At 36.2% G+C, this 11,597-nt stretch overlaps 1 long non-coding RNA gene across 1 annotated transcript in view; it reads left to right on the forward strand.

Annotated features, from left to right (window-relative positions):
• Positions 1–6,829, forward strand: part of LOC108494614 — a 67,383-nt gene extending 60,554 nt beyond the window's left edge. Inside the window, exons 6-7 of the long non-coding RNA XR_001873910.1 lie at positions 3,962–4,042; positions 6,688–6,829. This is a non-coding gene — a long non-coding RNA (uncharacterized LOC108494614). The remainder of the gene's footprint in view (positions 1–3,961; positions 4,043–6,687) is intronic.
• The last annotated feature ends 4,768 nt before the right edge of the window (positions 6,830–11,597 follow it).

Consider the following 11,597-nt stretch of genomic DNA (forward strand, 5'->3'; position numbering starts at 1 on the left):
AGGCAGTGCAGAGATGCACAGGAATTCCCTCTACCTGATGGAGAAATTTGTTTAATCTCCAAAGGTGGTCTGCTTACCAGAAAAAGATTTCTCACTAAAACCTTTTCTCCTGTCTCCCGTGCCTCATCCCGCCCATCATGGGGCTGGAGAGCATGCATGCATGCACACAGGTACTGAACCACCATCACACTAGGGTCTATGCCATACTGAACCATCACGGACTCTCTAGCTCTTTGGAAAGGCTGTTTATCAAAGCACTCTGAATGTCAATTAAAAATTGCAGCCTTTCCTCTTGATGCCCCAAAAGTTCTTGAAAAGGAGACAATAGAATGAAAGCAGAGGTTGGTCTGAAGGTTTGATCTGGGGACTTGAGGAGATAAATAGCATTATTTTCTGGAATAGAATCACAGACAGGATAAACCATTTGGGCAAGATCAATACCATACGCACTTTGATATAAATTGATTGAAAAGCTCAGCTTTCAACATGGCAGATAAGTTTTAACCCTGAGATGGAGTAGGAATCTTACTATTAGTAAGGCAAATCCTTGCTGCTAGATGGTCCACATTCCTGAATAAGCCTTCCTTATTGACAGGCCCAGAGCATCTGGTTGTGTTTCACAGTTTTTGAAAAACGTAGAAATTAATCTTTGGAAAAAAAGTGCTAAACTCACTCATGAAGCAATGATTTCATTTGTGCAGAAGCAAAGTATCAGCTGAGGTGGAAAATATATCATGAAGGACCTGTACAAATGACTGAATGTGCCTTTTCCAGAAATTGTCAAGTGCGTTCCTGTTGCCTAATAAATAGGATAGAGCTCTTTAAGTCAGGGAACCCTTCAAACCTAATCTTTCAGTTCCAGACAAATTGAAGCACATATGAGTGATGTCTGTCACAGTAAGATACTGTTGCACAGCACTGTTGTGCTTGCAGAGTTGTATGATTTGCACAGTTGTGTTCATGTTCTGTTCAAAACTTAGTTGTGTTTTAGCAACGCTGCATTGTAGCCCTTTCCTGGTCAGCTCCTTAAGCCTTGTCATGAGTGCAGTTTTACATGCTCACTGCAGTTTTACACCTTCATTTCCTGCTGCTAATACCAACAATTTTCAAAAATAGGTGGTACCACGTGATTGTAAGTAATACTTTTAAAGGAGAGAGATCTAGTTTCTTTGCTTGGCATGTTTGCTACTGCAAACCCGTTGGAAAACCTCAAATAGGATTTACATCTTCTGATGCTTTTAGCTTCAAAGGGGACCTCATCAAATTGCTGATCTCAACTGCTTATTTTCAAAATCAGGGAAAATATAGTTATGTTTTCCAAGGTCTGGAAATATGAAAAAAAATATGAAATATTCATAAAGAAATATGAAAAGGTTATTTATAAAATTACAGGAAAAACAGGAGAAGAAGAAAAAGGCCACCATGCAACAAAGTTGCAGTCAAGGAAACAGCACTATGACTCAGAGCTAAATTAATGCCTTTCTTCAATTATGGAAGTTATGATGAGCAGAGGAACAAAAAAAAAAAAAAGGCAATAGCTAGAAAATACTTACATGGACGAATTAAATTAAAACTTAGTGCAATTAATATGCTTAAGTTAAAACAATGTAAATTATTCCTCAAAGAGTGAAATAATGGCAAATGAAACCATGTATTTGATAAATAATTAAAATTTAAAAAACTCATACAAGTCAGGGACTGTACTCTCAGACTGAAAAAAAAACAAACCCCGGATATTTTGTTTAAGGAAAAAAATATTTTATATATGCTTTTACCATTATACAGGACTTTAGAATGACACTTGAAAGAAAGAATAGTTAATGGCTTGGGAGAAAATGAGCTGGAAAGCAACACAAGCTTGCCTAAACAGATCCAGTGTAACCTGACATTATTACTGATAACCAGAGTTCCAGACTTAAACAGAATGCCTACTCTTTTTGGACTGCTGTATAGTGTTTTAAGGCCTCATGGGAAATCACTAGCAAAGATAAAAAATTTAGGAGTTGGTATAAAATAAATTTGAAGCAACCACAGAAATAATTAATTGGAGTAATGACTCTAGTGGCAGGAGACGTCACAGGTTACAGGGTGGTTGCTCATAGAGAGGGACGGTTTTTGTAAGATACATCTAAAAATATTTTAGTTTTTAATTTGATTGAATTAAATATTTAAATTTACAATATTAGAAGGAAAAAAAGAAAGATAGATGCGTACTAACAAAATTTTCTCATCATAGAACCTGAAAACCATTGCAAACATAAAGGTAGAACTGGAATATTTTGGGACCTTATGAAATGAAGTAATAAAAAAGGGAAATATATAATTATATAAAGTGCAGTTATCCATTTAAGGACCAATGAGAAGAGCATCTGCTATACCACAGCACTTTACAGGTTTGAAATTAAGGAAAAAGGAAACTGCAATGCTTGGAATTCAATTTTTGAATGTTTTTGAGTTATCATTGTGATGTGACATGGAAATGGTAAATACAGTTCTTAGGCATTTTGGAGAGGCCTTTCTGTAAAGAAAATAGAGTCTTGAAGATGTTCAAAGCACTGATCAGACCTCTGGAAGATTGTCTAAAATTCTGCCCACCTCCCTTCAAAAGGTATCAGTTTCAAAATAGAATTGATTAAGAAAGTGTCCACTAAAATAAAAAGAGAATGGAAAGTCCATCCCTTGGGGCAACTCTAAAAGAATATTGCTTGTTTGTCATAGAAAACAAAAAACTGAGAGTGGAGATGATTTATTTCTGTGCACTGAGGGAAAAGCACTAGAAAGGAAAGATCTTTTGAAGCTTAAAGGGCAGCACTGACTTAAAAGAAAATATATATAAACAGGCCATGAGTAAAGTTACTCTGTAAATGTAGAGACCCCTCAGAAAATTGAAAGGGTGCAAATATGCCTGGGAAATCATATCTGAAGAGAAAATGCCAGTGATTCACCAAGAAATTGAAAGGATTTACCCAGTGCAGTTTAAATTAAGATTATATGATTTAATTGTCTGTGATCACACAGGAGTGTAGACAGTGACCCAAGAAGTCTTTTATTCCTGTGTTTCTCATTACTCATGTGATATAAATTAGTATGAAACCCCTTGAGCTTTTCTGTGCTAATTAACTGTGCTCCAATGTTACACATTTTTCAGCAAACCAGCACTGCATTTTAGGTAATTACATTTACCAAATCTTGCTGCAATGAGTACCGGCAGCTGGGAATCTTTCCTTGTGACATTGCTCCTATACTCTAGACTGTAAAAACACTTCTGAAAAGCCATGTTTCTCCAATATACATGAGTTTTTTAAGGAGAACATAAGCACATATTCAGGGAGGCTGACCTCTCTAGAAATAATCATACTTTAATATCAATGTGGGTGATAAATGCTAAAAATATTATTCTAAAAACTTTCATTGTATATATAATGTAATTACTTTTGGTCTCATATTTATTATGAACTGCATAAATGTCTTTTTATAAGCATTGTTACATTTGCTTCACAATGTTGCTTCTAATTTTGTTACAGAGTTGTTTTTATTCATTATACTTGCCAAGAAAAACATTTTGAAATAATGTCACTTTTTATTTTCAAAAATACCAAATTTTCTTTCAAGCAGAGAGAAAGCTGGCTGCAGTCATATAAAGTACAAAAGGCAGCTAACACTCAAACCAAGTAAAAGAGGTTTTAATTTTGCTTCTTTTCAAAATCTGGCCATAGGGCACAGGGGTGCACCTGGTCACTGCATTTCACAAGAGGAAGCTGGTCAGAAAATGCTCTTATTCTGCCTCTCAGAGCAGGGAGATCAATATTTCCATTTAATGCAAACTTATGGGTTCAAGGTTTTAGAGCCCAGAGCTGAAGCTGCTGTTTCATTGTGGCATTAGAAACTGGAAGCATAACAAATAATTTTTTCACACATACAGAGTTATAGTCGTGATATTCTCTTTCTATCCCCATTTCAGGCAAAGACAAGAAAGAGAGAGACAGAGCTGAGTGCCTGCTTTCTGCAGTGGACAACACATTCTGATCCACAAATATGCTAGGTAGACAGTGCTTCATCCCATTAATTTTATTTTCTGTTTTGGGACTGTGACTGCTCTCTTCTATTTCAAGTTCACTCAGAGTACTCAGTTCTGCATGTTACTTCAGCATAAATGATGAACATTAAATTAAATCCCAGGCTGTGTATGTATGTACTTCACTGCACAGCACCAGGAAGGATGCAGCACTGAACACGACAAGTGTGCAAGGCACCAAACGGAATCACTGTGTGATTTTCTGGCATGCATACCTGACAGTGGTCTGCTGTGTAAGTGTTGATGAAATGGCTAATTTGACACGTGGAAAAGTAAAATCACATTATAAGCATACAACTCTGAGAGATGAGCTTGCTCAGACAAGAAAAATGCCTGCTGTTTTTCTAGAATGCTCTGATTAAATTGCTAAGACTGAAAATGTGCATATTAAGAACTTTATGGTTCCCTCCAAATGCCTGGCTCAGTGAAAGAAGGGCCTGAGCAAAACAGTGTAACTGCAGTTTTTAAAAAAATCTGCTTTTATAAACAGGGAAAAATCACAACACTTTTCATTGGAAAGGCAGACTGGCAGCTGTAAGAAGCCAGATCTTGCCAGCTTTACTAATGTTAACAGTGCCATTAAAATCAGTGTAACTAATTGTGTGAGAAGGACAATCAAGATCTGACCCCATACCCCTGCTTTGTAAACTTCACAATCACAGAGATTAATATAATACTGACTAGCCAATGACATGTTAAAGCCTTAATTAAATTAATTTGTTTGGAAGGCTTTTCCTTTAAAATCTAAAACAAATGGTTCAAGTGAAATGTGAGATGTAGGGGATATAGAGAAAATCAATAAACCAGCAGAATGGATGTGGAAATAACTTCTTTATGTTTTCCTGGTTTTGTAGCTTATAGTTAGCACCAGTGCATAAATGTAACAGCTACGTGCAAGGGAAGAAATCTAAATCCAAACATAGAGAGTGGTTGTGATTACCATCTCTTTGATGAATCCTCCATTCTTCTATGATACTACTCATTAAAAATGCTACTATGTGAATATCAGTTAGCAAGTGTTTTGGGATTTTATTGTTCATTTTCTTGTTTTCTACATTATCTTTATATTTCTCATTTCATTACTAACAATTTTCCAAAAATAGAGTCCACTAATCCTCCTGAATTTTCATCCAATATTTCTTTTTGTAGGGATGAGAGGTATTTTTAAAATATATACTGAAAATCATTTAAATATCAGGTTATTTGGGTTTCCTATAAGGACTTTATGGTGCCTTGAATTTTTATGATATAGCATGCTTTAAAGTGTCATTCTGCAATCTTCATAATACTGGTGTATAATAAGGAAATTCAGGTCTACCTTAAAAGCATTAACTGATTAGGGATGCATTTTTAGTCATGACTTCATAAACCTATGTGAACCTATGCAGGGTGTCTGTACATTTAAATGCCATGGGAGCGTGGTACTTAAGAGAATTTCAGAGATCATTCCAGTATGGGGCTACTGATAAATGACTGCATAAAACTGTGCTAGGGCCAGTGAGTTTGGGCCATTCCTCATAATTTCAGAATAGAAAACAGCAATTGGGTAATGCACAAGCAAGACAAGTGTATACATCTTGGTGCAGACTACAAATGTCTCCTCTCATCCATAGTTTTCTTGATTTTCATCTGTAAACAAAGAGACTCTATGTACATCATATGGGTGCACAGAGCTCTGAGAAGTAAGTGAAGAGGAAGGAAAGTGTTTGATTGGGGGAAGTGGGGATTGGACGAAAAACAAATCCATCATACATCCTCCTCAACTGTAAATTGAGGTTGAATGGTCTAGATCTCTCACAGCTTCCTTCTAGCCTCTGGCAGAAAAAAATCGATCTGAGTCTGAAGGCATAGGAAGACTTCATAGGAAGTCTTTGGAAGTTGTCATGCAAGTGCAGTGCAAAATTATGTATGTAATGCAAAAGTATGAATGTACTGATGCAGAAAAAATGTTGATGAAAAATAAGCAATACTGCCAGGCCTGTTTACTGAACTACAATTAACAGTGAGGATGCTGGAGAGCAGGGGCATGGCTATCTGTAGGATCAAAAAATGTGTGTGATAGTAAAATGTAGTCAGTAGGGTTGTCGTGGGGAGAATATTCTTCAGTTTGGCAACAGCTTATCCTCGTTTGCTTATTTCTAATCACATGGGAAAATGTTTCAGCCACAGCTACAGCATGGATCTTTGCAGTCTCCATTTTTCAAAATTTCTGTGGGAAATCTCCAGAGTGAGGCTTTGGTGTGGCCTGGAAGGATCATAACCTGGCACAGGGAGATTAGGCAGTCAGCAAACCTGAGAAGGGACTCTACATTTATGTTCTGAACCTGCTGATGGAGACTTAGGAATAAGGTAAGTGGATGAAAAAATAATTATGTTAAAATGGAGTGCCTAAGTGAGCTAATTAACTAGTTGCGACAGAGATTTTACTCTAAACAGGAGCAGGTAAGGTGGTTCTTTTAAGTGTAAAGGATGTGCTAAGTATAGATTAGAAGTAGGAACTTCTGCAGTAAATTTAGCTTGCTTCACTAAATCCAAACATCAAAATCTTCTCATAGGTATTCAGTTTGATAGTTATTGATTCTTATTTTTCTCCATGTTTTAATTCCATATAGAGCCCATAAAGAATTGTATAAGGACAAGTAGAGATCCTCATTTAGTGAACTGACTGAAATTACTGAAGTCATGTCTGCAGGTATCATCTGAAACCTTGGCCACAGGATCCTTCATCTGGAAAGGCATAAGACACTGTTTATAAATCTCCTGGTGTATTTTTCTGATCTCTGATTAAACTAGTATGCACGTGCTTCTGATATAAATATTCACATTATATTAAAATCTGTGGTTTGGAATTCTGGAGTTCAAATTATGAATACGGAACTCAATTGCATAGACAGTGGTGAAACTTATATCAAAAAGGGATGCAAACTTAAGGAAAGAGCACATAATTGCAAATATGAGAACTCATATATACTGACTGTTGTTCCCGAAGAAGAGGCAAAAGTAACTAAAATGAAAAAGAAAGAGGAAATCAATTTACACAACAGCAGTGCTAGAAATGTTGGGACTAGTGGAAAAAAGGATGACTAATCTTGCAAATAAGCTTCACTTTTCTAGATGTGTTGAGCTGGAAAGTAATTGGAATCTATGGAGTATAGATAGCTGAAAAAATTTTACAGTTGCAGTCCTGACCCAACAGAGTGGGAATTTTGCCATAGCTTAATTAGGGCTGACATTTTATATGGTGCTTTATCACTAACAATTCAGAGATCTGATCCACAAGTACTGGCACCACTTGGAGTTTTTCCATTGCTCTCACAGATCTTTGGATCAGACCCATGCTGCAGATGCATCATTCTTCTGTCTGAGGGGTAATTTCATATGTAATTGTCAGAGCTATCAGAAGAGCCTCAGGCAAGGTTGGGAAAGGACATCTACATCTGGGCAGAGATCTTGAGATGTGAGCAGGACAACGATTTTAAAATCTGATCGTAAAATCTGAAAAAACATATTCCTTTATTGCTAACTTGCAACAGCCAGCTTGGCTAGAAGAAGTAAAACTATTTCCTGTCCATGGATCCAGCTGAAGAACTTTTGTATCAGCTGTATCCTCATAATATCTATGAGGCTAAATGTAGAGGGTTCCTACTTTAATATAAGGAGCATATGTAATCCATATGCAAGCACTGTTTTTGTAAGTCACTGAGCTGTAAGAGTCACTGAGCTCAGCTATTTATTTAAACATGTTGAACATGAAGTATCAGCATAATCCCCTTGACCTCTGAGAGGGTTTTCACCCGTTGTGTAGAGCTCAGACTTTCACTGGTATTTGGGCAAGGGAGTTCATTAACTCTCAAGACAGAAGCCATATACTCAATCTGACTAAATGAGGAGTATTACTAGTAAATTTTTGACTTTAAATGTTTGGTTATCCTTTAAAAAAAATAGACCACTTCTCTATGAGTCTGACTGTTGGATTGAGCAATTTGATTCTTTTTAGGACTAGAGAATAAAAGCTGCTACTAGCCAAGAAAAAGTCATATAACAGCTATTACTGCATACTGTCATTGTTGCTCTCCTAGTACACCATGAACACCTGCATTTTTCTGTTGTGACTTCACATAGATAAAAGATGTCAAAAGAATCTGTCTGATTTTATACAATGACGTGACTTCTGGAATTTATTAACACCTTACAATATTTATCATCAAAATATGTTCTTGCTAGTGTAATCTAAATAGGTTAATTGACAAAGATAACATCTAAAAAATTCTTTTAATTGCTGTTGGGGGAAAAAAATTGGTTTAGTTTCTGGTGTCTTCAAATGCTGCCCATCTTTCTGTAATTGTATAACACTATCACTATTCACTATTCTGTCTATTCTTGCATAGAGAATTGAAACATCACTTGAGTTTTCTCTGAGGATGGATTAACAAGATCTGCTGTGACATGACTTGATTAATTAATGAGACTAGAGTATTCTTTGGACCTGGTGTGCTGTTCTTGAACTTCTGAGATGGGAAAATTCTAACCTTCAATATTTTAGAAGCAAACTGGGTAAAGCAAAACTCTTGTATGACCTTCACTAATAATAAAACTGGAAATCCATTATAGAGGGTACCTGAATAGCTGTACATAGTCAAGATGATTTTTTTCATATTTGAAGAATGAAAGTGCACGCAGATAAAGTAGACTACAGAAAAATATTTCATCGACTGCTTAAAATGTAATTAGATGCCTCTTTATTTTTCTTTCAGCAATCTTCTACAAAAAGAAATAGCTCTTGTAAGTGCTGCACTGCAAAAGTCATTTCACTTTGTGTACACACCCCTAAGGAAATATGGAAGGTTCTCAAAGGGCAAATACCAGATGAAAGCTAGCATATCCCATCCATTGACCCTGCTTTAGAAATTTCTTGTCCATGATTGAGTATCAGGCTACATAAGGAAGTGTCAAGAAGCATGTCTGTAAAACACTCTTGAGATACACATTATAACAGTGCTAGGTCTACCTGTCTCACCAAGAGACTGAGATTAGTCTAAGACAATAAAATTCCTTCCATTTTATAGATGACTTAAGGCTATCTTCAAGCATAGCTGGCAGAAATAATAAGGATCTGGGTTTAGAGACCTGACAATGCTGTAAATTGAACTGTTTGTGGAGCATAGTTGGTTTTGTCATCAGGTCAACATTTTAGTGGAGACTCTCAGGGTCTACAGTTTGCATGTCGGTGCTAAGGGTGCCAGATAGTTTTTCACCTTCTGTTTTCTTCTTGCCCCCATCAAAGAAATCCTTTGTGAATCAAAGCTTGTGCACCTTACTATTTGTACTCTTACCAATAAATTGATACCCAATATGTGAGTGTCAATGTTAAAAATTTCCTGTGCAAAGCAGAGTTGAAAATTACTTTTTTTATCTAATAAAACAGGGATCACAATGGTTGTTACTTTTGTATGCAAAGAAAGGCAATAACTCTGCAATGTACATTTCCTCCTTGGATATACTTTGAAAAAAGTTAATAAGGTTAACATCGTGTATGTCAGCTGGTTTTGCCTTCATAGATGCCAGATAGCATTAGCAAAGAGAAGCAGATGTAAGTTCTTTAGCTAATATTATTAGACCTCTTCCCTCCTACATGCCAGCATGAGATTCGCATTAATGAAATTAGACCTGAACACATCCAACAGTCCTAAGTCAGTAGTAGAGATAGGAAATAATTTATTGTAGGTGACAGAGAACAGCTATAGAATACAAACTGTGTCTAGTGAGATGGGAAAAATGAATTACTAGCAACTGATGGACACCAGTGCTACTGATCACAGAAGGATAATGTCACTGGCAGACATAAGTGTATGAGTGCACATTACATAGACCTGTTGAAATGAGTCAGATCCTCCATAATGTCATGGAAAATCTGAAGTTACCTTTGCCCATCTTAATTTTGGAATATGAGAGTCATGTGTTGCTACTACCTGATTTTGATATCCCTGATTAGATAAATAGTCCCACATTAGGGACACAAATGGTCCCACAATAAATGGTGTTTCACATAGGCTGGACAAGTACTGTTAAAGTTATTAAATATTTCTCTTTAAAGCTTACTTTCATTTGAAAAACTCGTAAGCATTTATATGCAGTTTTCCTTTCTCAGTAAGGATTTGGTTGAATTTGGTGTAAATATTCATTACAATGTTTCAAGCTTATAGAAAGAGGCATGACAAGGCAGTAGCATTATAAGAAATGCTTTTCTCATATTTTTGTATTGTTCATTTAAAGAGCAAATCCTGTCCTTTTCTGTAAAATGTTTTAAGGATCAAATGTTCTGAGCTAGAGAAGTGTTATTAAATCAGGCATGACCATGTTGCTACTCCAAGAAAATCTACCAGCTTAAATAAAAAAAAAAATTAGTTTAGATGTGATTAGTGGTATAACTTTTAGCTATAAAGTTTCTCTAAGTTTGCATATGCTTAAATCTTGTATTCAAAAAGATTTCTGTTGAAACACACCTGTGTCTTTTCTGTCCCACTCTAATTTTGAACATTTGCATTGAAATCTCCATCACTTTTAACCTCAGCAGATCTTCCCACTGGACAGAAGGACAAAGCAGACTGAGGTAAGAAAGCTGCAGAAGGGTAAAGGTGGTGATCAGAAACTTGGGGAGGGAGAGACAGAAAAACACAGTAGTAAAAATACATAGAGGGAGAGAAAGCTAGGACTCATTATGGACAGTCTGAAATTATCGGCTAAAGTTGAGATAAAAGTGGAGGCTGGGAAGGAGAGTAAATAATTTCCAAGGTGAAGGGGTAGAGATAAAGAAAGATGATGCAACGAAGAGACAAATAAGTTTTTTTCTTTTCTTAATAGAAGAACATCACTTTTTAGAGTGAGAATAGAAAAACTATGAATCTCACAACTTTCTTGGTCTCAGGCTTGTAAAGTCTGCTGGCAAATAAATATATAAGTTACCTATTTTCTCCTAATGCTCAGACGGGATGAATTGCACTCAGTCTTTAAAAATGCCACATTAAGCCCAGTTTCACATTATCTGTTTCTGTGTAAATATGAGTGTATGGTAACATTATTTGTACTTGCCTCATTTAGAACATGATATATATATACATATATATATATGTATGTATATATATGTGTGTATATATATATATATATAGACACAGTCTGATCACAGGAGAGGAAGTAATGTTAGTCTTGCTTCACAGGACATAAGTCACCAGTTGCTTTAATAGAGTGCCCACTGGTCTTAGAACTGAACCTTGGATTAGGTAAACAGAAGATAAACGCTATACAGTTGCTCACAACTGTAAAAAGTGTAATGTCAGGATTCTTGACAAATAAGCTCGGCTGACATTTTGCTCACCTCAGGAGATGAGCAGTAAAATTTTACTGCACCAGGTTGTCCACCCAAAATGTCTCTCCCTCAGAGAAGAGTCAGCAGAGTAAACATCTGCTCCTGCCTCAGCCATTGTCATTCACAGTGCAGTGATTTTGAATAAATTGCTGAGAAAGG

The sequence above is a fragment of the Lepidothrix coronata genome, unplaced genomic scaffold (genome assembly GCF_001604755.1).
Source record: "Lepidothrix coronata isolate B3197 unplaced genomic scaffold, Lepidothrix_coronata-1.0 Scaffold26, whole genome shotgun sequence".
In the NCBI taxonomy this organism is placed as follows: domain Eukaryota; kingdom Metazoa; phylum Chordata; class Aves; order Passeriformes; family Pipridae; genus Lepidothrix; species Lepidothrix coronata.